A 27,805-nucleotide genomic window follows, 5' to 3' on the forward strand; every position below is an offset into this window, starting at 1 on the left:
TTCTAATTTATCAAACATTCTCCTTCATGGGTTCCAGCCTTTGAAACCTTCCGTATAAAAATATCATTATCCACCCAACAATCAAATCCAGTGGGAATGAGCGCGCCAGCCGACCTTGAGAATCAGAGTTCGGGAAGAAATGGAGACAAAGACGGAAGTCAGCAGGTCTGTATTAACCATCGTCATGTCCCTCCTGCTGCAGCCTGTGTTTCATTTTCAAGAAATCAGAAATAGAGAGGTTTCAATTTAGACTCTGGTGCAAAGGAAAGAATCTCCTCGCTAAGGGCAGTTTATCGCTGTTCTAAATACAATTCCCTGAAGAGGAAAATATCGATAAAAGTATTGAGAAGGCAGGAAGAGCGCCAGAGGAAGTGGCCCGGTTCCCCTCTGCAAGAGCACCGGTTCCCGCCTGGGATGGACAGACCTGGGGTATATGTCGAATTTCAGGGAAAGAACGCATTATCTCTCTCATAGAAATGTAAATGGAGATGGATCACAAAGCCTTTTCAGGCGCCTCTGCCTTTTAGAGCAACCATAAGCAGGAGAGCGAAGTATAAAAGTTTGTGCTCTACGAGAGTAATTTCTAGAAGCTCCTGCTCTGGAAAGCTGTGAGGACACCCAATATTGAAAACAAATGACATGTAACAAATTCTCTGCCACCCTCTTTCATGTGCTCTGATGAGGAAAAACACTAGTAATTTTCCAAGCGCCTGTTTACTTTCACTTTATCTTGATGTTGGAGGAGGAGGAAACTTGGAAGCCCCACGTCACTGGCGGTCCTGCGCGGGGAAAGGGAGAAGCCATTGTTGCACAAGCCTGCTTCCCCTCCCGGGCCTCCACGCCAGGAGAGGCCGCACTTCAGGCAGGGGAGCCCTACCCTCCCAAACACAGCCTTAGGTCTTTTCCGGAAGTGCTCTTTTTGGCAGAAGCAACTGAAATGCGCCAGCTTGTCAAAAAAGTCACGGCCTCCCCGCATCAAGTGTGCATATTGACCCCCGTCTTCCTGGGGAGCCCCACCAATAGCCCCGGCTGTAAGCGTTTTAACAACTTCACACTCACTCCACGGTCTGAAACTTGAGCTTGCAGCCGGAGTTGGGTTGAGATTGAAGGCGAGCTGGATGGGATATGCAGTCTGGTCTTTTTCATGCTCAAGAACCGTTCTGGGTGAAGGATCAGCATGCAGTGACAGAAAATTCCAGTGTGCATATTGGATAAATTACCTACACGGTATCTGTTCTAACGCACTTTTTTTTTTTTTTTAAACACCAAGGAGCTCCTTCAGATGTCTGCTGGGCTTTGAATCGTCCTATCATCCGTGGCAGGAAGTTGATCCCGGGACATTCACCGGATTCTCTTTGTGCTCAGCACCAGCTACAGGGCAGCACAGAGAGCCGAGAGCATTTGCATAGCACTGTCACATACCTCCCCTCACTTCATACAACCACCTGGCAAAGGCAGGGACAGGACCTATTTAAAGCTGGGATCAGAGACACATTGTCTGTTAATGGAGAGGTCTTTGGCCCTTGCAGGGACTCAGCCTCCCAATGCCAGCTAAAACCAAATAAGTCCACTGGCTTTAATTATTACGGTAGGCCAAAGACAAATTCCTTAATATCTGTCTCTAGCACAGAATCAAATTATTATTTGGAGGACAACACTGTTTCTTTTCCTTTTTTTTAAGAGCGAGCGAGCACAAGTGGAGAAGGACAGAGGGAGAGAGAGAGCATCTCAAGCAGGCTCCACGCCCAGCACAGAGCCCGACGTGGGGCTCCGTCTCACGACCCTGAGATCATGACCTGAATGGAAATCAAGAGTTGGGCGCCTAACCGACTGAGCCATCCAGGCACCCCCAAAATTGTTTCTTATTAATTGAAAAGATTCCTCTAAGAAGCCTTGGACATAAGGGCACACTTAAGATTTCTACCTCCTCCTAGTTGTAAAATGAGCCCTGCCTCAAAGCGACTCCAGTTGGGAATCTCTTGTATCATTATCTTCGCTCTATGTATGATATTAGGGAATATTTAATTATTCTATATTTGTTTATAGGACTATGAATTTTTTCAATGTTTCCTATAAACCTAAGCCTCCCAGGACACAAGTCAGTTGCTTCTGTGAAAACACTGAACTCATGATTTCTACTGACATACTAGTTTGAAATTCGCAGTGACTAGAACACCGGTGTGGCGCGAGAGACCAGCCCTCTGGCTCTGTGCTGTTACTGAAAAACAGATGCCCGCCAGAAGAGCTGTTGATATTCCAGTCTTGCTTCCATAAACCTTGCTATTTCAAATTATGGGATGGGAAGCAAGAACTGGGGAGGATCTCGGTTCCCACTGGGAAGTGAAAGTTCAGAATGCAGGAGAGAAAAATAAGTCCGAAACCCCCCCTTGTGTTTTCTATACTTCCCCTCCCACACCTTCCTCACTTCCTGCCTCTGTGACAGGCTCCCCTCCCAGGGGAGCGCTCTAACCATCACCCATTTTTAGTCATTGCTGTTAGCAAGAACGGTAGCTGCAGAGCCATTGCCCATGCCCCGGGCCTCTGTTCTTTCTGAGAGGGTTTCTCAGACACCAGACCTTCTTTCTGCCCTTGCATTTTAACCCACACAATAAAACAGAATTTAACGAGGCTGATGAGGAACAATGGTGATTTTCTCTCACCAGGTTTAGACTGGCCAGAGGAGTGGGCAGGCATGAGGTACACATTATTAAATCTTCTGAGTCCCTTTTCTTCCACTGGAGGTCTGAGAAGATTGGAAAGAAGAAGAAGAGGGTGGGATGGATTGAACCAGGACTGAGACTGCCAACTCCATAAAAACTAAATTAGCTGAGGAAATAGTGAAGACCTGTTCAAAATTGAGTAGAGAAGCATCTAGTATTATAATATTATAAATAACAATATTTATAAATTTCCCAGAGTAGGGGCGCCTGGGTGGCTCAGTCATTAAGCGTCTGACTCCGGCTCAGGTCATGATCCCAGGGTCCTGGGATCGAGCCCCGCATCGGGCCCCCTGCTCCGCGGGAAGCCTGCTTCTCCCTCTCCCACTCCCCCTGCTTGTGTTCCTTCTCTCGCTCTGTCTCTCTCTGTCAAATAAATAAATAAAATCTTTAAAAAATAAATTAAAAAGAAAAACCATATTTAAAAAAATAATAAAATAAATAAAATAAATAAATTTCCCATAGTAGAGAATTGGTGTCTGGTACTTTATGAGGGCTCTACATTTAACATTGATTGAATTCTCCCAGCCCTATCGTGTAGGTATCAGAACCACCATTTACAGATGAGGAAACTGAGAAAGTCACACAGCTAAGTGGCAGAGATAAGATTCACACCAGATTTCTCTGATGTTACAGCAGGCTCTCTTTCGTCCTATGCTATGCTGTCTCCATTAGAAATCTTGTTTGAACACTGTTGCTGGGCATAAAAAACATTATAATTTTTGACTTACAATTGACTTACAATTTTTGTAAAGTAATTTGTAAGTCAAAATTAAATAAATATATTCATTGAACTGGCAATTCTACCTAGGGTAATCTAGCCTAAAAAATACTTGAACAAGCACTAAGCATTTTTTTTTAATACTGTCAATTTTCCATCAATAAGGAAATTGTTAAATAAGTTATGGTACATTCACAGAAGAGAATACTATGCAGTCATTAAAAAGTGAGAAAGATCTGAATAGAATCCCCAGAAAGGGAAAGAAATACAGAAGAAAGTCCATACGTTTTGTTGGAGGATGAAAAAGAGTTACCTAACAATATATATTGTTTTATCCTATTTTTGTTACCAAACAAATTATGTATGTGTTGACAAATACATAGAAAAGGTTTGTTAAAAACTAATGATGTATTGTATGGTGACTAACATAACATAAAAAAATTAAAAAAAAAAAAGGGATAAAAATAGCAAAAAAAAAAAAAAAGGTTTGTTAATAGTAGCAATGTAAAATTAGGAGATAAATAGAAAAAAAATGGAAAATATCCTTAGAGACTAGAAATAGGGGCAAAATTAGATGGATTTCACAATACTAAGTTAAGTACCTGTGTTCAGCAAAAGATACCAAAGTAAATGGATGACAGACCAGAGGAGAGATTGCAACATCTTGTCAGTACAAGAGATTAATATCTAGAATATTCAAAGAGCTCCTGCAGGTCAACAAGAAAAAGTCAGAAAACCCAAGAGAAAAATGACCAAGCAATGAACAGACGATTCACTTAACGGAGGACTAGATGTCAAACAAGTACATGGACAGATGATCAAACTCCCTAGTAATTACAGAAACAAACAGAAATGTAAACTAAAACTATAAGGAGTTATTATTTTAGATCCACCAGATTGGCAAAAATTAGAAAGTCTGATGCTACCAGATGTTAGCAAAGGATGTGGGGAGATGAAAATTCTTGTGCGTAAGGAGAGCAGAGAGAATATAAACTGGCATATCTGTCCCAGAAAGGGAAATGTTTGTACTTGCATAAGAATATGTCCTTTGACCCTGTATAATGCCCCACACCTGGGTATATGTCGAAGAATGATTCTTGCTCATACTTAAGGGAGCATATACACCACACTGTTTATTGTGATGGAGTTGGAGGCAACTGAGGTGTCCCTCATTAGGGAAACCTAAGTTAAATGTGGCAGATGTCTACCATGAAATAATAGCACTCGGGAACACGCCGAGACCTCAAGAAGTGTTGAGTAAGAAGATTTACAGCACAATACCACTTCCAAAAATTAAAAACCTTATACAAAAAAAAAGTGATATTTTGCAAGGATACTTGCATAATTAAGAACATACAATAAACACATTAGAGTGGAAGGAGCATGAGAGTAGAGATGGGGGGAAGGGGAAAATTAAAAATAAAACAAGAAAGGGGCGCCTGGATGGCTCAGCCGTTAAGCGTCTGCCTTCAGCTCAGGTCATGGTCCCAGGGTCCTGGGATCGAGCCCCACATCGGGCTCCCTGCTCAGCAGGAAGCCTGCTTCTCCCTCTCCCACTCCCCCTGCTTGTGTTCCCTCTCTCGCTATGTCTCTCCCTGTCAAATAAATAAATAAAATCTTTTAAAAATAAATAAACAAACAAACAAATAAATAAAACAAGACAGTGGGATTGCCCTGAACATAAACATCTGTGAACAGAAGAGAATGAGATAAAAGTGATTTTTAAGCAATACTCTGAAAGTGTTGAAGTTGGGCAGAGGAGGAAATACTTCACTTCCTAATTGTCACTCTTCTGCAATATTCAATTTTTTTTTTTTACAGTGACTGTGCATCCCTTTGGTAATTAAAAATAAAAATGTCAGGGGCACCTGGCTGGCTTGGTCCGAAGAGTATACAACTCTAGATCTCGGGGTTGTTAGTGTGAGCCCCACATTGGGTATAGAGATCACTAAAAAAAAAAAAAAAAAAAAAATCACAGAAGGGCAGTTATTGGGAATATTAGAGAAATATCCATAATATATTACCAGGTACAGCACAATTACATTTTATGCTAATTTTTCATTACAACTTTATTGACATAAAATCCACCTTTTTAAAAGTTTACAATTCAGGGCCTCCTGGGTGACTCAGATGGTTAAGCGTCTGCCTTTGGCTCAGGTCAGGATCTCCAGGTCCTGGCATCAAGCCCAGCATCCCACTCCCTGCTCAGTGCGGAGTCTGCCTCTCCCTCTCTCTCTGCCCCTCCCCATCTCATGCTCTCTCTCACTCTCTCTCTCTCAAATTAATAAAATCTTTTTAAAAAAAAGTACAATTCAGTAGTTTTTAGTGTATTCACAGAGTTGTGCAACTGTCCCATATCCAATTCCAGAACATTTCGTCACCTCACAAAGAAACTCAGTATACATTAGCTGTCACTCCCCATTTCCCCCACCTTCCAGCCCCTGCCAACCACTAATCTACTTTCTGTCTCTATAAATATGCCTATTCTGGACATTGCATACAAATGGAATCACATAATATGTGGTCTGTGTGTCTGGCTTCTTTCTTAGCATAATGTTTTCAAAGTTCATCCCTGTTGTAGTGTGTATCAGCACTTTATTCTTTTTATTCCCAAATAATATTCCCTTAAATGGATATACCTCTTCTTGCTTATCCATTCATCAGTTGATGAACATATTTTGGACTATTTCCATTTTTTCGCAGTTAGGAATAGTGCTACTATGAACATTCACATACAGGTGTTTTTGTGTGGGCATATGTTTTCAATTTTCCTGAATATAGTGATTCCATTTTTGTTTAAATAAAATATGCATAGGAAGAAAAAAAAAAAACAATGTTAACAGTAATTATTTCTGGAGAGTGGGATAATAGGCAACTTAAATTTCTTTTCTCTTTTGAGCTTTTTTATTTAAGTTTTTGAAAATGAAAGTCGATTTTTTTCAATCAGGAAAAAAAAAGCCACATTGTTTAGAAAGGAAGGAAGGAAGGAGGAAGGAAAAAAAGAAAAGAAAGAAAGAAAGAAAGAAAGAAAGAAAGAAAGAAAGAAAGAAAGAAAGAAAGAAAGAAAGAAGAAAGAAAGAGCCAAACAATAAACCACTCAGGGGTCAAGCGGGAATTGACTGTTCCCCTGGCTTTTCAACAGGAAACCCAGGGGCTCTGGCACCGGCTGGAGTACCCTGCCCCCAGCTCCCTCACCCTTCAAACTTCACACCTCAGCCTGGGCAGAAAGTGATTTCTGTGGCCTACAAAGTGGCCCTTGTTGATATTCACGTCAGGCCACAGGCCATGCCAAATGACCCATATTTGCTTGCCAAAAAACCAGACGCTGTGGACGATGCCGCTTAGTTCTGCTATGTTCTCCACTCCCTCACTCCAGGATAATGTCTACCATTTTCATCATAAGGATTTTATGTTTTTAAGAAATACTTGCTCAAAGAACTGATGCTTAAAGTGCACATACACACATTCATACTCCTTCTTCAGAAGCGTGCAATGCGCTGCAGTCGCGCTGGGCGCACGGATCGTTCCACCGCGGACGCCGGAGAAATCCTCCAGATGCGAGCCGCTCGCGGCCAAACGCGAGCCGGGGGCACTTCCCCTCAGGGGGCAGCGGCTATTTATAGCGCTCCGGAAACTTGGGGTTTGACTCATATTTTAGCTGACTCGTGAATCAGAATTACCAAAGACTAGATTTCTTTTGTCCGAGGAAAGGAGATGACAATTAGAGCAACCATCTCCGCGCGCTCACGGAGAGAAAACACAAAGAGAAGAATTTACAATGACTCAGCCCCGGCCCCGCGGCGGGCGCGGGCCTCACGAACAATGGAAAGTCACAGCGGGGCCTCCCAACCGCTCCCCAGGCCGCGTCTACACCCGCGGGGCTGCCCGGAGCTCGTGGCAGCGGGGACGATAAAAAAAAAAAAGAAAGAAAAGAAAAGTGATTATTTCTTAACCCTCTTTCCTTGCTTTTTAGCCTAAAATGCAGAACTAGCTCTTAAGATTACAGTATAATGATGGTGATTTTTGTGAAATCCACAGAAGCTATATGGGACCTGAAAGCAAAGGCTTTCAGGCTTAATTTTCCAGGGCGAGGGTCACCGCAGTCGCAAACACAGACACTAGGAGACCCCCCCCCCCGCAGTCAACTCCCCACCCCCCCAATCCCCCCTGACCCGTCCAGACAGGCGAGTGGGCAGAAACCTGCACATGTTTTCTTAACTCGTCTGAAAACTATCCTGAGGGCGCCTGGGTGGCTCAGCAGTTAAGCGTCTGCCTTCAGCTCGGGTCAGGATCCCAGCATCCTGCGATCGAGTCCGGGGTTGGGCTCTCTGCTCAGCCGGGATCCGGCTTCTCCCTCTCCCTCTCCCTCTGCCTGCCGCTCTGCCTGCTTGTGTTCTCTGTCTCTCTCTCTCTTTCTCTCTCTCTCTCTCTGTGTCAAATAAATAAATAAAATCTTAAAAAAAAAAAAAAAGATCCTGAAAAAAAACACGAGGGTCCCGCATAGCAAAACTTTGCTTCCAGACCAGGGGAGAAGGGTTAGCTCAAGTTGGGGGAGGCCAGCGTGGATCTCACGGGACACGAATTTGCCCTTGCAGCGGGGAACAGGGTCTCTGGGATGAAGCTGGCCCGAGGCCTGTTGGTTAGATCATTTCTGGAAACTTCGGTCGTCTCCTACAGGATGTGTTAGTTTGGGATTTCTTGTCCGGGACTCAGTTACTCTCGAGGAATATAGCAGCTCCAGCCAAGATTAGAAAATCAATAGAATGCTTTTAGTGCCCGGGTTTTGTCGGTGCGTGGGCTGTGAAGGGATGTGAACAGCTCCGCGAAGCCCCACCAGTACCCCAGGGCGAGCCAGAGCCAAGCCGCCCAGGGCGTTTCCAGCGCGCCCCGGGGCAGCCCACGCAGCTCCTGCGGGTTGTGCCAGCACCGAGTGTGGACTGGAGTGGCGCGAGGGCCCGGGGAGGACGTGCTGGAGGAGGGAGCCCTCGCCTCGGCGTCCAACCCGCGCTGGCCGGTGCCCTGGCCGCCCGTGTCCGGGCCACCCTGCGCCCTGCCCAGGAGAGATTCCTGGCAGCCTAGAGAAGCCCAGGATGCTCTCCAAACTCAAAAGTTACCCCTCTAAGCCTCCCTCTCCGCCTCTGAGAACACACTAACACCCATACACTAATACCCTCAAACCCAGATACGCTAATGATACATGCAGGTCCTCTTCTTTTCCTATAGATGAGAGGACCGTGCGGTTTACCATCCAAAGCAAGACTTTGGAGAGGGAAAGAGAGATTGCACCCAGACAACAGAAAAAAACAAAAACAAAAACAAAACAAAACGTCTGAGGCAAACCAGGATACTAGCAGGCATACAGGGTCACCTTGGGGGATTTGAGCAATTTATCTAAATTTATCCAAATTCAGAAAACATTCTGCACCCCTTACACTCTCCTAGTGAAAGGGAAGGAGAGAGAGAGAGTGAAGCACGTGGAGGTGCCATTTTAAAAGAAAATAAAGCCCAATTCAGCACTGCATTTTGAAAAATACCCTATTTTGTTAAGAACACTCGGAACTCCTCAGTGTATTTTGTACTGCTTTTGTTAAATACTTGAAAATTTATTTGTAAACGTTGCAATAATGTCTGTGGGCATCGGCAAAGCAGACTTAGCAAATGTTGCAGGAGATGTGGAGCTAGCCTCAGCGCGCCAGACTGCGCTGGTAACGCTATTTCTTCCCACGGGGTTCTCTCTGTGCATTTCCTTGATGTACATGTATGTATCGTTTATATCTTTATATATACCTATATAGTTACAGTTACTACTCACATATATGCAGATTTTGAAAATAGATTTTTTTTCTAGCAGTGGCATTCTTCTAGCTGCCTAGCTATGTGTAGTTAGCAATAGGCAACTAACTTTTTAACACACTTTCATAAATATTTTTTAAGGATTTTATTTATTTATCAGAGAGAAAGAGCACAAGCTGGGGGAGTGGCAGGCAGAGGGAGAAGCAGGCTCCCTGCTGAGCAAGGAGCCTGATGCAGGACTCGATCCCAGGACGCTGGGATCATGACCTGAGCTGAAGGCAGACGCTTAAGGACTGAGCCACCCAGGCATCCCTTTTTTAACAAACTTTTAAAGCACATACTTTGTGCACGCACCATGTGTTCTAAGAACTTTCCATATGTTAACACATTTAATCCTCACAACAACCCTATGAAGTAAGTATATTGTTATCATTCCCATCTTACAGATAGAGAACCTGAGGCAGAAAGGTTAGTAAAATTGCCCAAAATATCACCTCTAATAAATTGCACAGATGGGATGGGGACCCAGGATTAAAACCCAGGCCAGTGTCATCGCACCTAAGCACTACATTGTACTTGATCTGACCTGTGAAGGCTTTATAGGGGCACTAAGAGAGATGTGGCCTGGATTAATTCAGCTCATTTGCTAAGTGACTTAAGGATGTGTTTTACTGCTGCCCATGCCTCTTTAATAAATGTTTGCATCAGGCATCCCAAAATAAAGCTGCTACTAGGATTCACCCCAGTAGTGTAAGACTTTTAGCAGTGTAACTCTGTCTTCTTTTTCCGTAACCTTAAGCTTCAGCTAAACTAAAAAACCCTAGTTTAAACTTTCCTGCCTCAGCATTTTCTCTGTGCTTTTCCCTTTACCTAGAATGCCTCCCGAGCCAATTCTCACCACTTGACTTCTCTTATTAACACCCTACCTACCTTCAAGGCCCAAATCAAACTGGCATTCCATTGTCCCACAAGACAGAAACTCTCTCTCCAAAGCCTGAAATCCTACAGCCTTTATTATCTGCACCACTCACATGCCTACATATCTTATCTCCCCTACTCAGTCAGCAATTTCTTTCCCCCACAACACTTAGCACAGCACATTTTCACATAAATAGTTCTCAGTGAATGTATAGCCCCACATTGTTTGCCGTTCATCCATCCTCTCTGTTAAATATCTGCAAAGAAAAATGATGTATTATTTCAAGAAGACTTCTTCCTTTTTTTTTTTTAAAGATTTTATTTATTTATTTGACAGAGAGAGACACAGCAAGAGAGGGAACACAAGCAGGGAGAGTGGAGAGGGAGAAACAGGCTTCCCGCGGAGCAGGGAGCCCCATGCGGGGCTCGATCCCAGGACCCTGGGATCATGACCTGAGCCGAAGGCAGACGCTTAATGACTGAGCCACCCAGGCGCCCCAAGACTTCTTCCTTCTAGGAGAACCATGATTTTATTCAGATATCTGTCCCTCTCTAGTTCTAGAAGTAGACCCTGATCTGTCTGAGCCAGTGCTACCCAATAGAAATAGAAGACAAGTGGCACATATCATTTTAAATTTTCTAGCAGCCACATTTAAAAAGTAAAAATAAACAGGTGGATATAGACTTGTTGAATCACTATATTGTACACCTGAAACTAATCTGACACTGTATGTTAAAAGTTTGACTGGAATTAAAATTTTTAAAAATTTACTCAATGCGGTCCCACATTTAAATAAATAAATAAATAAATAAATAGCAGGTGGAGTTAATTTTAATAAATTTCTTAACCAAGCATACCCAAAATGTTATCTCACTATGTAATCAATATAAAAAACACTGAAGAGGTATTTTACTCATGAGAGAGAGAGACAGAGACAGAAGTGTTTGGAATCTCATGAATATTTTACACTTAGAGCACATCTTAATTCAAACCAGACACATTTCAAGTGCCCAGTATCCACATGTTGCCAGTAGCTCCCATACCAGACAAGGCAGGCTTGAGCCCATCAACATGTCATTCCCATGGCAATAGTATTGGTCCAGGCGTGTAGGCTCGAGACCTGAGCTGGGCCCAGGAGCCTGAAGTGGAAGATTTACAGTCTGTTCTGGAGATTGTCTGCCTGCTGGTAGTGACCAGGGAAGACAGTAGCTCTGATTGCCTGGAAGCTTTAGTGGCGGTCGTGTTGGCACCATGAAGGGGAAGTGGCCGGACTGGTGTTAGGATGGCACCAACAGCGGGGATGGTAGGAGTGGGCAGACAGAAAAAACCCTGTGTCCTTAATGACATCAATGAGCCCCTGAGCGATCACACAGGGCCCAGAGCTCAGCCTACTTCTGGTCATGAAAAATAACACATTTCCCTTTTGTGTAAGCCAGACCGGGTCAGTTTTCTGTAGCAACCAAGAACACCCCAACATCAGAGCCAAGCCTTGAATCCGGGTCTGCAGGCCTCTCTAGGCCCAGGCTTTACTACCAAGATGCTCCTCAAGAAAGATTTTTAGCTAATTCTTTTGGATATCTCTTAGATCTTCCAGGCAACTGCCAATGGATTCGAGGCAAAGATCCCCAGAGACGGTGGTGTTTGTGCAGGCCTCCCGCACCAGGTCGGTATTTGTCAGTTCAGCGGCAGGCCTCATCTGGGGCACAGAGGTCCCGTCCCTGGGCAGGTGCTGCCGTCCTGCGCTCTCCAGCTGGCCAGTGTTCGCCCCATCTGCCAGGGCTGGCATTTGTCACAGCCCTTCATCACCTCTCCTGGACCCCGTAGACCCTGGGTCTGGCCCAAAGCTGGACAAGCAAGAGCCTTTTGCCAGGAGGCAGCTCAGGAAGCCACGCTCTCCACTGTGATCTGGCAGCTTTTCCTGGCAGGGTGCTCAAGATAGGATCGGGTCTCCTAGGGCAACTGCTGGTGCGAGGAATTTGGAGGAAGGGTCAGAAGACTGACAGGAGCACTAAACACCACAGGGCCAGACACTGAAGAGGAGCACCAACAAGGAAAATGGACAGAAAAATGCCACCCTGGAGATTAAAACGCTCATGAACTCAGATCATCATGTGCGGCTTGTACGCAGCAGCAGCGTGTGAATGAACCTGCTCTGGGGCCGACTTCACAGTTCACTCACAGTGCACGGGTCCTATAGCCCCAGAACCAGAAGGGAAGGCAGAGCTACACGGAACCAAGCCTCCTCCCATTGCCTTGGAGGATACACACGGTGCACAGTGGGCAAAAAACTAGCAGCGCGGTGTGGTGAGGAGAATGGAGCTCCAGGACCAGAGATGGGCCACTCAGCGCTGTGCCCCAGGAGACAGGCCACAAGGCCTCTGCGAGGCTCAGTTTCCTCTCTGAAATGAGCCTTCGCTATCCATCTCCCAGCTTCGTAAGCCTTACATTCTAAACCACACGTGAAACCCCTTGTAAGCTATTAAGTGCTGTAAATGCTCACTGTTAGCATTTCTCTTACAAAAGAAAAACTCCGATAATTTTTTAAAAAGGTTTTATCTATTTATTTGTCAGAGAGAGAGAGAGAGAGCACAAGCAGGGGGAGCTGCAGGCAGAGGGAGAAGCAGGCTCTCCGCTGAGCAGGGAGCCCGACGTGGGACTCGATCCCAGACCTGAGCCGAAGGCAGATGCTTAACCGCCTGGGCCACTCAGGCACCCCTGAAGGCAGATGCTTAACCGACTGAGCCACCCAGACATTCCTATAGCATTTGTTCTTATCATTTACTTTCTCTCTGTGCCTCTGGTTCCTGATTTACAAAATGAGACCTCAAATATTTGTCCTGCACACTGCTAGGGACTGGAGTGAAGTCCAAATGAGGTTGCAGATCCAAAAGGCTTACTAAGATGTAAAGCTTATAGTCAGGGGTGTCATGCCCCCAGACATTTATAGCATCTAATTGCAAAGAGCTTGCCAGAGTGGAAGATCCAACTCCTGTTTTGTGAAACATTTCAAATATCGAAATTGCAGAAAATAAGCTGATACCCATATTACCATCTGTTAAATCTGGGTGATAGTCATATGCATGTCATTATTTTCTGTAGTTTTCAATGTTGGAAACATTTCATAAAACAACATTTATTTATTTATTTATCTATTTATTTATTTATTTATTTATTAGGATTTTATTTATGGGACGCCTGGGTGGCGTTAAGCATCTGCCTTTGGCTCAGGTCATGATCCCAGGGTCCTGGGATCGAGCCCCGCATCGGGCCCCCTGCTCCGCGGGAAGCCTGCTTCTCCCTCTCCCACTCCCCCTGCTTGTGTTCCCTCTCTCGCTGTGTCTCTCTCTGTCAAATAAATAAATAAAATCTTTTTTTTTAGATTCACCCATTTTTTTTTATTATTTTTATTTTTTTAAGATTTTATTTTGACAGAGAGAGACACAGCGAGAGAGGGAACACAAGGAGGGGGAGTGGGAGGGGGAGAAGCAGGCTTCCCGCTGAGCAGGGAGCCTGATGCGGGGCTTGATCCCAATCATGACCTGTGCCGAAGGCAGATGCTTAACAACTGAGCCACCCAGGCGCCCCAAAACAACATTTTTTTAAATGATATTTTTTTAAAAGACCTAAGTCAAGTATTAATATCTCTTGGATGCATTTTTTGCCTCCAAGCCCTCCATACACTTCATCCCCAGCATTGAGTTAGATGCTATTTCTCTGTATCTCTGGGACACCGTGAAGTGACTTCTGCTAAATTATTTATCCCACTTTATTGTAACTTCTTGTTACCCTAGGGTTTGAGTTTTCTGAGGGCAGGAGCCAGGCCCTTATCTCTGCCTCCTCATCAAGCCTCAGGCTTGGCTTATTGTGGGGCTTAATAAATGTTTCATAAATGTTAACTATTAAGTAAATTAATATGAACAGAAGAAGACTCTGGTCTCTCTAAGCCTTCACCAACTACCGGAACCTCTTCTCCACTCCAAGACTGGTTCTTGTCACTCTTTCTCTTTTGTGCTAGACATAACTTCCTCTGAATGTTGTAATTTTATGTGTGTAAGAAAAATCTGATAGCCACAGATCAGAGAAGAACTGTGCTTTGCTACATATTGCTATAGACCAAATAGTTGTGGTCCCCCCGAAATATAGCCAGTGTGATGACATTTAGAGGTGGGCCTATGAGAGGTTATTAGGCATGAAGGAAGAGCCCATGAATGGTATTAATGCCCTTATAAAAGAGATCCCAGAGAGCTCCTTTGCCCCTTCGGCCATGTGAAGACAGCAACGTGACATGAACCAGGAAGAGGGCTCTTACCAGACATCAAATCTGCCAGCATCTTGATCTTGGACTTCTACGCCTCCAGAATTGTGAGAAATAAAGGTTTATAAGCCATCCAGCCTATGGTATCCCATTATCTATAGCAGCTCAAGTAGACGAAGACACATATACTAAAAATGCAAAAGAAAAGGCAAACAATTAGAACATCACTCTTTCTCTAGATATTCAAGACCGTAAACACAAATTTTAAAAATATGAGAACTTTCCAATATGGATAATCCAACAAATCAGTCCCATGGCATGGTTCCTCTGCTGAGAGGACAAAGGTCTGTAGACTCAGAGAAGATTTATACTGTTTGGTCCAAGAAAACAAACTCCTTTTGTTAAGATCCTTGTCCTTTTTTTTATTACGGTTATACTATCCAAACAGTATGACTGAAATAAGATAGTAGAGTCTGTCTACCACCATCCTACAGAGTACTGAACTTTTTTGATCACTGAAACTGCCCTTCCTAATACACATTTAGCTGAATACTTATTCTCAGTTTCATTATAAACAAAGGCAATTGTCTTTAAGGTTAAAATTAAGGTTAAAACCTCCACAATTACTTCTCTCACACTTCCAGAAATTTCCCTACTTTTATTTAACCAATCTATTCCAAATTACATTATCTGGGACAAAAGCTGGTATATCTGGTTATGGGTGCAACTGTTTCATTTGATGTCCTTGCTTACCTTTCGGGGCCCATTTGCTGCCTCTGCCAAGCCACACCCTGCGAGGCAGCCATGCTGAGTAAGTCATTCTCTTTCTGATCTTGCCTTTACATGTATTGTTCCTTTGGCCTAGATTAGAACATCTCCACTCATCCCCTGAGACTCAGGTCCATTGTCACCTCCTCTGGGGGATTTCTCTGAGCACTCCTTACTCCATTAGTCATTGTACGTGCTTCCATTTCAATATTCACATCGTTGGGGGCCCCTGGGTGGCCCAGTCGGTTAGGTGTCTGACTCCTGATTTCAGCTCAGGTCCTGATCTCAGGGTTGTGAGATCAAGCTCCATGCCGGGCGTGGAGCCTGCTTAAGATTCTCTCCCTTCCTTTCCCTCTGCCCCTTCGCACCTTTCTCCCTTTCTAAAAAAAAAAAACAAAACAAAACCCTCACATCTTTGGAATTAGCTGCTTCCGTGTCTTGTCTCCTCTGGTACCCTGAAAGCTCCTAGCGGTCTAAAACTATAATGTACCCATTTTTGTGGTTCTAATGCTGAGTGCAGCACCTTGACACTGAATCAATGTTTAGCAGAGGAGTAGGTGAGACTGAACAAATGAATGTATATGATGCAACAAAGCTGTATTTTAAGTCATTGCTCATGTGACACTAGGAACTTACAGCCAAATGGTTAAGTAAAATGTGGACACCCAAAGAAGAAGAATTTAACCAAGTATCCATTAAGTTCAACAGGGAGACTGTTGGTTGTATCTGCCCAACAGAGGTGGGCCAATGCACTGGGGCTCTTGGCCCTGCTGAGTCCCCAGCACCGTAATTTTTACAATGATGGAGGACTTAAGCTGCTTGCTCATCATGCCTTGTTTGAATCCTGCTGTTCCATTCTCAAACTGCAATGTTTCCACAAGCTTTCCAGATATTGAAAGCCAGTGTGTATATTAAGTTGAGCAGAGGGGAAAACAGCAACACCCAGGGAACCAGAGAAAATGGTAGGTTACATAATGAGGAAGTATCCCAAGATTAGCTACACCTGGAATTCTACTGGAGCCCACGGGATTCAACCACCTGCTTTCAGACAGTAGTCCAATTAGGAGAACCGTCTAATATTCCACTTCATAAGTATGCATTCCTTGAAATTATCCTACAATCAATGTAGTGATATTCCTGGCTTCTAAAGACATTACTATATCTAAAAACATGCTTATTCAACTATTGCATTAAATATGCACGTAAACGAACTGGGAGACATAATAGTGCAAAATAGACTAGGAAATAACTTCTTCTCAATGATTTTTTTAAACCTGGCAGGATTCAGGGCAGGGAGAGGCTTGGGAGTATGTAGAACTGGCCCTGGAACATGCTTTGTGACTATTGGCAAGACTGACCATGCATTCTTAATAGTTGCATCTGATGATAATAAAACACTGTATGTTAACTACACTGGAATTAAAATTTTAGATATAGGGGCGCCTGGGTGGCTCCATTGGTTAAGCGTCTGCCTTCAGCTCAGGTCGTAATCCCAGGGTCCTGGGATCCAGCGCCACACTGGGCTCCCTGCTCAGCAGGGAGTCTGCTTCTCCCTCTCCTTCTGCTGCTCCCCCTGCTTGTGCCCATTAAAAAAAAATTATATATATATAAAGATTTTATTTATGTATATTATATATAAATATTTTATTTATATATTATATATAAGGATTTATTATTTATTTGAGAGAGTGAGAGAGCATGAATTTATATATATATAATGTATAAGGATGGGATATATAAGGATATATAATGTGTATATATATATATATAAACTATCTTTTAAGTAAAAAGAAAATAGTTTCATCTGATGGATGCATGCAAGGGAAATGGGGGGGCGGAATTATTCTCTCGTTTCTTCTACTTTTGCATGTTCAAATTTTTCCATAATAAAAAGTTAAAAGTATAGGGACACCTGGGTGGCTCAGTCAGTTAAGTGTCTGCCTTCAGCTCAGGTCATGATCCCAGTGTCCTGGGATCAAGTCCAACTCCTTGCTCAGTGGGGAGCCTGCTTCTCCCTCTGCTTGCTTCTCCCCCTGCTTGTGCTCTCCTTCTGTCAAATAAATAAATAAAATCTTAAAAAAAAAAGTTAAAAGTATAGATAGATAGATAGATGCTTTAAAATAAAAAAAGTTTCTCAAATGAATTTTCTGTATCTTTCTCAGCATTTCCATTCAGCACATTCTCTGTGCTGGTCCAGAATGTTGTTTTGTTATTTATTAGTTGACACGCTTATCTTCCCTTGAGACTGCCAACTTCTTGAATTCAAACACTATTGTTCTGTCTTATTTATCTATATATCTTGGGGTGTTGCACATTCTTCATTAGTTGAGCAAATGCAAAATTGTCCTTAAATATATAGTTTGTTAATTTCTAGAAGTAAATTGGGACTATAGTCTCAGAGAATGGAAATATTGTGATGTTGAATGGCATGTAATAACAGGGTATCGCTGTAAACTTCAGTGTGGTCTCAAATTAGAGAGCATTAAACTCTTCTTTGAATTTCATCATTAAAAAGCCAGTTAGAAAGCAGTCAGATACACTTTTCCCTGCAGAGTATGTTTGAGGGAAGATTGCAAGCTACACCAACTTCTTCACTATTCTAGCATTTGCAAAAATGCTTTAGCAAAATATTTGAGCTACGAGCTCTTGAAACTTCCCTACAGCAATGCTTCAGGCCAATTTCTAGTGGAATGGGCACTCCTGCTTTTCAGAAAGCCCCTTTTCTGTCTGCAAATCACAAATGGAGACTGGAGATGGGAAGTTGGATGCTGGCTAATTCGATTATCCTCCTGATCGGCTTTCTTCAAAATGCCATGGCAATACATACTTTAATTATAAGAAGTGGTGCAGATTTGTATGTTAACTTGCATATGGTTTTCTCTTCTCCACATATTTATATGCAGGAATCCCAAAGCCCTGGGGCAGGAATGTGTGGCTGCCTGTGCACAGTTAAATGGCAAACATTCTTTAAATGTCTGTCGACCCTGTCCCTTTCCCCTCTGTCTCCTAATCTTAAACCACGCACTGTCTTAGTTGCTAGACTTGCACTCCTCCAACCCTTCAGCAGAAACAGCACACTCATATCACAATGTTTCTTATACTTGCATGTGCATACAAATCATTTGAATCTTGCTAAAACACAGATTTGTATTCAGCAAGTTTGGGGTGGAGCCTGAGACTGTCCTTTTAACAGACTCCCAGATGATACTCCTCGCTCCTGGTCTAAAGACCGTACTTGGAGCGGCAAAGCTCTACAGCAAGAGTCAGCAGATTTCCTGTAAAGAGCCAGATAGTAAAATTTTAGGCTCTGCGGGTGATAGAGTCTCTGCCCAACTACTTGGATCTGCTGCTGTAGCATGAAATCAGACAAACAACATGTAACTGCGTGGGTGTGGCTATGTTCCAATAAAACTTTACTTAGGCCCTGAAATGTGAATTTCATAGAATATTTCATTTGTTAGGAAATTTTATTCTTTTGATTTTTTTCCCCTACCCTTTATTTATTTTTTTTAAGATTTTATTTATTCATTTGACAGAGAGAGACAGCACACAAGCAGGGGGAGCAGCAGAGGGAGAGGGAGAAGCAGACTCCCCACTGAGCAGGGGACCTGCCGATGCGGGGCTCCATCCCAGGACCCTGGGATCGTGACCTGAGCCAAAGGCAGATGCTTAACAACTGAGCCACCCAGGTATCCCAGGATATTAAAAAAACCTATTATGTGACAATTTTCAAAGCAGTTTCTTTGTTGAAAATCAAATAATTTAAAAAACTGATAGTTTTGGGGGCGCCTGAGTGACTCAGTCGTTAAGCGTCTGCCTTCGGCTCAGGTCATGATCCCGGGGTCCTGGGATCGAGCCCCGCATCGGGCTCCCTGCCCTGCGGGAAGCCTGCTCTCCCTCTCCCACTCCCCCGTTTGTGTTCCCTCTCTCGCTGTGTCTCTCTCTGTCAAATAAATAAATAAAATCTTTAAAAAAAAAAAAAAAAAGAATTGGAACACCGGAGTGTTCACTTTGAGTTCTTTTATCTGGAAAAAGTCAACATACAAGTTACTATTGATTAGAGAATCTGGTCTCACATAGGTTTTTTCTTTCGCATAAATGTAGCAAACAGCAAGGTTTCCAATCTATCTACTTTTGGTTTATAAGTATACTGGGCAATTCAAGTTAAAATACTCTTATCAACCTAAAACCCAGATTAAAACTTATTTTCTGTGTCTTACTGAAATCTCTCCCACTAGCCTCTAATGTGAAAGAGTAATCCCAAATCAAGAGAAAGTTGAGGGCAAGCATGGTTAAAGTCTACCCTGAGTGGCTTGATGGGGGGGGGGCTCTCTAAAGGGGTAACAACTATAATGTAAATGTACCCCACAGCCACATATCAGAGTGAAAATGCCTAAAACGATTTTCCCATTTTTCTGAAGACTCAAGGGACTTCTGCTGTTAGTACTAGTTTAAAATATTTCAATGAGGTTTTCACACTTCTAAGAAAAGCCTCGACTTGAGATAGCTAAAATAATCCCCATATACCTAAAAATGAGCACTGCCTTTAGAGTTCACGTTAATTTCCCTACTAGAGAGAAAGGCCCAGCAAAGGCAGCTGCGGCGGTTTCGGTTCTGGGGTGTTCATTTTCTGCTCTCAAGAGCAGCTCAAGGGCAGCCGGGAGCCCTCTTGGCAACAGTCTTGGCAACCAGGCCCTGCTCAGCGGCGCCTTCTCCAGGGGCTGATTTAGCTTCTCCCTCTGCACTCAGTGGACAATTACAGCCCGGTTTCAAGTACTGACTGAAAAATTAACAGTCTCCAGAGTAATGAGGGAAATTATCAAGGCCACTTGGACCGGGGATTGAGAGCCTGGAGTGCCTGAGCCTGCAGGGGTTTTTCCCTCCGCCAGAGGTACCATGCTGTTCATGCTCTGGGGCTTTCTTTTTTTCTTTTTTCTTTTTTTTTTTTTTTAAGATTTTATTTATTTATTTGACAGACAGACACATAGGGAACACAAGCAGGGGGAGTGGGAGAGGGAGAAGCAGGCTTCCCGCTGAGGCTTCCCGCCGGATGCGGGGCTCGATCCCAAGACCCTGGGATCATGACCTGAGCCAAAGGCACGACTGAGCCCCCCAGGCGCCCCACTCTGGGGCTTCCTTCATTCAGACTTAGAGGATGAAGATGACAATAAGACCTTTCCCTCCAAACAAATCAATAGACACCTGTTTTCCTGCTTTCCCCAAGCCCTTTTCATAACGAAGAGGTCTGGCTTCTTTAGGAGTGTAGAAAGAAATTATTATCTAAGACCACTTTCTAAACCGTCTGCAGATGATCTGTGTTATATGATCCAGGGGAAACCAGAGATTTAGGAAAACTTGGGATCGGCTCAAAGATACAGGGACTGGCTTTCTCCTTACCCTGTAGGGATGTTAAAAATAGCAGTGGAATTATAAAGAGGAATCTCAATCCTCCAGGAGAAAGAGGCTATACATAAATGCAGAGCAATTTATACTTACAGAGCAAGACCAGACAGTGGGTCTTTCATTCCAGCGAGTATCATCCAGCTGCTTCCCTAACACAGAATTCACAGTTGGGGGGAGAAGACAGGACCAGCAAGAAAAAGAGAAAAATAGGGCAGGAGAAGAAGGAAAAAAAAAAAAAACTAACTAAACTAAAGAAACAGTTCTAATTTTTCTTTGCTATTTTCAAAAAATACACCTAACAGGTGAAGAAACACAAAGATATAAAGTAATTAGTCTTGCCCTGCTCTCTCTCCTTTTAAGTGAGCCAGTGGTTTGGGGATTCCTTCCATAGATATCTCCATTCTCATACACATGTGTTTTGTTTTGTTTTGTTTTAAGATTTTAATTATCTGAAAGAGAGAGAGTGCCAGGGCCAGGAGGGGGGTGGGGAGAGCAGAGGGAGAGTAACAAACAACTCCATGCTGAGCTCTGAGCCCAACGTGGGGCTCAATCTTACAACCCTGATATCATGACCTGAGCCAAACCAAGGGTCAGGGGCGCCTGGGTGGCTCAGTCGTTAAGCGTCTGCCTTCGGCTCAGGTCATGATCCCAGGGTCCTGGGATCGAGCCCCGCATCGAGCCCCGCATCGAGCCCCGCATCGAGCCCCGCATCGGGCTCCCTGCTCGGCGGGAGGCCTGCTTCTCCCTCTCCCACTCCCCCTGCTTGTGTTCCCTCTCTTGCTGTGTCTCTCTCTGTCAAATAAATAAATAAAATCTTTAAAAAAATAAAAAAACAAAACCAAGGGTCAGACGCTTAACCAACTGAGCCACTCAGGCACCCCATCATACACGTTTTTAAATTTACTGATTGACTTAACATTGACAAACCTGAATGTGGAAAGTAGGGGAAAAGAGAAAGAAAATCCCCTGTTCACAGCCCTATTAACTAGAGACAACCAATGTTAACATTTTAGTGTATCACTTTCTAGGACTTCTAAACTAGAGAGGAAAAAGAGACCCGAAAGAGGAAGAAAAATGAAGGCAGATGAAAGGGGAAGGAGAGATGGAAAACATTTACATTATAGATAGCATTGATGAGTGTTGAAAGTTTCTTGCCTATCTAAGAAGGCCAAGTACATTCATCTATCCCGGAAGCCAACTGAAACAGGGTAAAAGTTAAGGAATTGTGTCGATTTGCATTTAAGAGTGATCTGTAATTCCTAACTCCTGTGACTGATACTATTTGCATTTCTAAAATGGAAACTCTTGCTTCCCTAGCAACCTGGAGTTCAATGCTGCCCACAAAGTCCCACCAAAGTGAAGTGATCGATGGTGAAAGTTCTTGGCAACAGAGGCAGGAGAGCATGAGTTTAGAAGTGTGGATAGAGAATTGAAAACTACCAACCGTTTTTTCATGCCTAAATGTCTATAGAATTACTTGGAGATGCTAGTTAAATGGGCAGATTTCCGGACCCCTCCCCAGAGATTGTTATCCAGTGGATCTGAGGTTGGGCAGGGCCCCAAAATTTGCAATGTTAGCCTATATCCTGGGTAATATTAATGCATATCAGTCATGGACCTCACTTTGAGAAACACTGCATGGCACTAAAATTTAGCAATCACCTAAGTGGGAGGAAGATTTTTTTTTTTTTTAAGTAAAACTGAGTTCAACAGATTTTTGACTACAGGACTTTTCAGAGCCTTTACTAATCTAATGTCCATGGCTAATATCCCAGTAGGGATCGTATGCCAAATTTCTCAGACTTATTTCACCAAGAAAGACTTTTTTTTCTCCCCCAAGGAACATCTTTGCATTAGTTTTCTGTGGGACATACTTAGCATTGCCAGTTTACTTGAGAATTACTTTCTTCCCGTTTTCAGTCTTGTGTAACTGCTGGGTTATTGTTGTTGTTGTTTTTCTTCTTGGATACTACGATAATAAAATATAAGAAGAATCAAGAACTTTCTCTTTAGTTTGTTTCCATAAGTACACCATTCTTTAACATATCCAAAAATTGCAGCATGATACCAATATATGGGAATCCCAATGTAGACACTGTAGGAAGAATATATTTTAGGTAAGGGGGGGGAGGGTGTTATGTTTCTTGCTAAGCCTACTGGGGTGGTGGCAAAAGGCTTTGGAATCTGTCAGACTGGGGATCCAAACTTGTTACTAGCTGCAGATCTATAAAAGGTTAATGTCCCTGAATCCTTGTTCCCTCACAGGAAACTGGAAAATAGCTATCACACTGTCAGGCCCTTTTGTGAAAATGAAATGAGACAGCATTTGTAAAACACTTGGGCCTCAGTAAATAAATGTTCATTTACCCTTAACAAAGGTTTATCTCTTTGTAAATCATTTACTGGGGAAAGAGGTGGATACTCTGGAAGGACTTCACTTTAGTGGTTAAGCTTTCATTTCTGTTAGGTTTGGATCTCAAAAGAAAAGTCAGATGAGAGGATATACTTGGGTTTTACATATGTAAGTCATTAGAATGTGTCTGATATAACGTGTATCCCTTTCCTTGTTATCATAAGGCCTGAGTTGTTTAAAAATGTAAATAATGGAATTTTTAATAGTTTATGTTTTACAGATGAGCTAGAAAAAGTTTATTACACTAACAATGTAAATAAAATTAAAACTAAAATTCATTCCCAAATGAGAACAGTTATTATTTATGTTTACACATAGGGTGGTTTACTTGTTGGGGTAATTTCCCAGTGGTTTTACTTCTAATGGTAAAAGACTGGTAGGGTTTCCTGGGCTTACAGAAACCATTGTTGGGGAAAGGAGTTACTTCCCACCTCCCAATCAAAATGCCATTAAAAGATTTTTTTTAATGGCATTTTGGAATAAATTTAGATTCACAGAAAATTTGCCAGGATAGTACAGAGAATTCCCATGTCCTCTCACTCAGATTTATTTTATTTTTTAAAGCTTTTATTTATTTATTTGAGAGAGAGAGAGAGAGTGTATGTGTGCACACGTGTGTGTGCGCGCATGCGCAAATTGGGGTGGACAGGGCGGGGGGGGGGGCCAGAGGGAGAAGGAGGAGCAGACTCCCCACTGAGCAGGGAGCCAAGGTTGGAGGCCAAAGCAGGACTCCATCCCAGGACCCCAGCGATCATAATCTGAGCAGAAGCAGACGCTTAACCGGCTGAACCACCCAGGTGCCCCAGAAGATCTATTTTTAAAAATAACCTAATGGGACACCTGGGTGGCTCAATCAGTTAAGCGTCTGCCTTTGGCTCAGGTCATGATCCCAGGGTCCTGGGATCGAGTCCCCGCGTTGGGCAACTTGCTCAGTGGGAGACTGCTTCTCCCTCTCCCTTGCTAGCTGCTCCCCCTGCTTGTGCACTCTCTCTCTCTTTCTCTCTCTGAAAAATAAGTAAATAAAATCTTTAAAATAAATAAATAACCTAAGTACCGGGGCACCTAGCTGGCTCAGTCAGAAGAGCATGCGACTCTAGATCTCAGGGTCATGAGTTCAAGCCCCATGTTGGGTGTAGAGATTACCCAAATAAATAAATAAACTTAAAAGAAAAATAACCTAAGTACTTTGTTATGTGTGAATCACAACATTGTAGTAACATAATCTTAATGAGTTCGTTGTTTTGCTGGCCCCCCTAAGCTGGGTTCTCTTCTTCTTTGTCCTTTCTGTACCTAAGGCATTATTTCCTAACCTCATTATTTCTCTGGACAAAGCTCTTAGGGGATGGTCATCCTCTGAGGGCCTTCATTCTAACTCCTAGGAGTTTGGGTATGTAGCATAGTCCTAAGCAGGCTGGTTGAATATCTTGGTGGCAGCTTGGCCTTGACCTACTATAGATAACACTATCAGTGCTGACCAACATAGACCTCAATGAAAGGAGCCAACACTTTAAAAAAATCTAAGTAGGAGACATTCTGGTTTCTTTCCATTTTCCCATAAACAAAACTTAGAGGCCTCTTGTCATGTTTTCTGGGGACTGACTTAAATGATCTCTGCAAACATGACAGGCATCAAATCACATGTCTACCTTCCTTCATGGATTCCAGCACTGTAGCTTTATTTTAAAATTGTAATTAAATTTAGATAAAAGTTTTTTTTTTTTTAATATTTTACTTATTTATTTGACAGAGAGACACAGCGAGAGGGGGAACACAAGCAGGGGGAGTGGGAGAGGGAGAAGCAGGCTTCCCGCTGAGCAGGAAGCCCAATGTGGGGCTCGATCCCAGGACCCTGGAATCATGACCTGAGCCGAAGGCAGACGCTTAACAACTGAGCCACCCAGGCACCCTAGATAAAAGTTTTTTTAAGTTTATTTATTTATTGAAGTAATTTCTACACCCAGTGTGGGGCTTGAACTCACAGCCCCGAGATCAAGAGTCACATACTCTTCCTACTGAGCCAACCAGCGAGGCACCACTAGGTAAAATGTTTTTAATTTTAATGTAAATATGTTTTCTTTACAGTGTTTAGGCCCATACAAAACACATTCTTGTAGGTCAGATTGTCTGGTATGAACTTCTTACATCAGCATGGCCTTTTTGCCTAAGCACATTATTCTCACTAAACTGAATCTAGCAATAGCCATTATTCATAGGTCATTGAATTAGGAAATAAGTAAGTTATTTTTCCCATGTTAACTCTATTTCCTTAATGTAGGAGATTGGACTAGATCATCTGAGTGGTGAAAGGGCAAAAGAATTTGCTTTGGAGTCAAGCAGTCACTTGTGAGTTGTCACTTTGAGCAATTTTTAAAAATTTCTCATTGCTGGGGCACATGGGTGGCTCAGCCAGTTAAGCGGCTGGCTCCCCCGTCCCCCACCCAGGGTCATGATCTCAGGGTTCTGGGATCTAGCCCCACATGGGGCTTCCTGCTCAGTGGGGAGCCTGCTTCTGCCCCTCCCCCTGCTTGTGTTCTCTCTAATAAATAAATAAAATCTTTTAAAAAAATTTCTCATTGCCTCATGTCCTCACCTGTGAAATGGTTACCATATCTCATTTAATACTTGCAAATGACAGGATTTAGAACATACTACCCCAAAATGTGGCACCTTAGTATATGGAATATTTCAAACTGAAGGAGTTCCAGAAGCAGCAGGTCTAAGAACTTTCTGACCAACACCTTCTTCCCTGAAGCAGGTCATAAGACCCTCTAGTGAGAGGCACCCTCCCTGAACTTGAAGGAAAAGAATATCTTTATCTTCAAAGGCAGAGGAATGTGGAGAGGAATCCAAAAGAACAGGCCTTGCTACATTTCCCCCAGTTTACTACCTTTAGTTCATACTCTTTAGTCCTATGACATTTTCCCACAACTTTCCACTCTTCATCAAACCTAGTATAAAAAGGCTTAGTTTTAATTGTTTCTTCAGGTCTTCATTTACTTATGAGGCTCCCGTGTCACATACAAATGAAATTATATAAATCTGCATACTTTCCTCCTGTTAATCTGCCTTTTGTCAGTCTAATTTACAGGGCTCAAGCCTGAGAACCTGGGAGGGTAGTAGGAAGAAGAAATTATCCCTCCTCTACCTTAGGACCAAATGACATAATATATAATGCAGTTACTTGTAGCAAATGGGAGTTCTCAATGAATTAATAATGAATTCATTATGGTTTCTTGTACATTCATCTTATCTTTCCCACTGAACTGTAAGCTCCTCAAAGGTACGGTTCTTTTCTGTCTCCACTGAACCTAGCAAAGCACTCAACAGGGAATAAACTCCAATTGACTATATTATTGTATTCTCATTCTCCAAGTTACCAACTGGTTTGAATTTTAATGAAAGCTACTCATGAGGTGATATTGACTCACCAAACTCTCACAGTTGCAACATAAGCCACACAAATTGAGTCATGTTTCAGCTTAAAAAGAAAACACCGCCAACAAAAACCCTAGCTCTTTAATGAGCTGATTACAAAATTACTTTTCCTGTACTGGAATAGTTCAACACTGATGATGATAAAGTTAAAAAGCGATTAAGTGGGTCAAAGTGTGAATGAATTTGGAGGGTATGGAGGATGAGATCACGCCTAATGTGGGACCCACGGTGTAACTTCAAAAAAGAGCTATTGGAAAAGAATGATTAGCAAGGCTATTCATTAAAGTGCAATTTATAGTCCTGTGTTAAAGAACAAGAACTTGAGTAAGATCTTGTTTTTTGATCAGTACTTTCACTGATCAAACATGAGTGGGACTTGACATCCTAAAGAAATGTTAGGATGTTTCATCAGCTGTGAAACTCAGTGGGTCTAAATAAGCTATCAAGACCTCAGTGCAAACACTGTATTAGTAAAGATGAGAGGCGGGGAAACTACTGGAGCCCACAGGCCAAATCCGACTGCCGTTTTGTTGGGCCTGAGAGCTAAGAACGGTTTTAGCATGCTTAAATAGTTGAAAATGAATCAAAAGAAGAATAACTTTTTGTGACATGAAAATTCTATGAAGTTTTACTCTCAGTGTCCTTTGGGACACACCACGCTCCTCATTCCTGTATGGCCTAGGGCTGCTAGGGAGCTGCAGAGACTTAGTAGTTTTAACAGGGGCCACGTGGCCAGCAAAGCCGAAAATACTCCCCATCTGGCCCTTTGCCAACACCTGGTAGAGGTTATAAAAGAAGTTTAAACTGAGCTCAATAAATGACTTTACTTAAAATGTGTTATTCTTAATACGTTATTAATACTTACTATTGAATTTCATGGAATCAGGTAAGATTCTGCATCCCCCACCTGCACGGCACCGAGGACGGGGGGTGGGGGGGCCCATCCCAGGGCCCTTGGAGGTGCAACAGGCCCTGTGAGTTTTGAAGATGCATGAAAGTTGTCATGATAAATGTTTTCTGAAAACTTCTCCTCGGGGATGGATGTGAACAAAACCACTAGAAGCACGACTGCATAGCACAAGCATGCGAGTAGCTGCCAATGAACGTCCACGCCCTCAGCTGCGGCGGTTAGACATTCTCATTGCCTTCAATGTGGTACGCAACATGTTACAGCAAAATGAAGGACTGGCCAAGAAGATATGAATAGAAGCAAATGATGAAAATTAATATGTTATTTGGCCTTGAACAGCCCACAATAAATTATATAGAAAAAAAAGGATTCCATATAATATGTTGTTTGTCGTTTTCATGTTATTTGATGTCTGAGAACAAATTCCCATTTTCCTTCACTCTCACACTGCATTTTCTTCACTCTGACACC

The 27,805-nt window shown here is 42.9% G+C and overlaps 1 long non-coding RNA gene across 1 annotated transcript in view; it reads right to left on the reverse strand.

Moving 5' to 3' along the window:
* Positions 1 to 27,805, reverse strand: part of LOC118519962 (uncharacterized) — a 73,582-nt gene that overhangs the window by 32,191 nt on the left and 13,586 nt on the right. The window contains exon 5 of the long non-coding RNA XR_013441218.1: positions 14,460 to 14,593. This is a non-coding gene — a long non-coding RNA (uncharacterized LOC118519962). The remainder of the gene's footprint in view (positions 1 to 14,459; positions 14,594 to 27,805) is intronic.

This window comes from Halichoerus grypus, chromosome 9 (genome assembly GCF_964656455.1).
Source record: "Halichoerus grypus chromosome 9, mHalGry1.hap1.1, whole genome shotgun sequence".
NCBI classification, from domain to species: Eukaryota; Metazoa; Chordata; class Mammalia; order Carnivora; family Phocidae; genus Halichoerus; species Halichoerus grypus.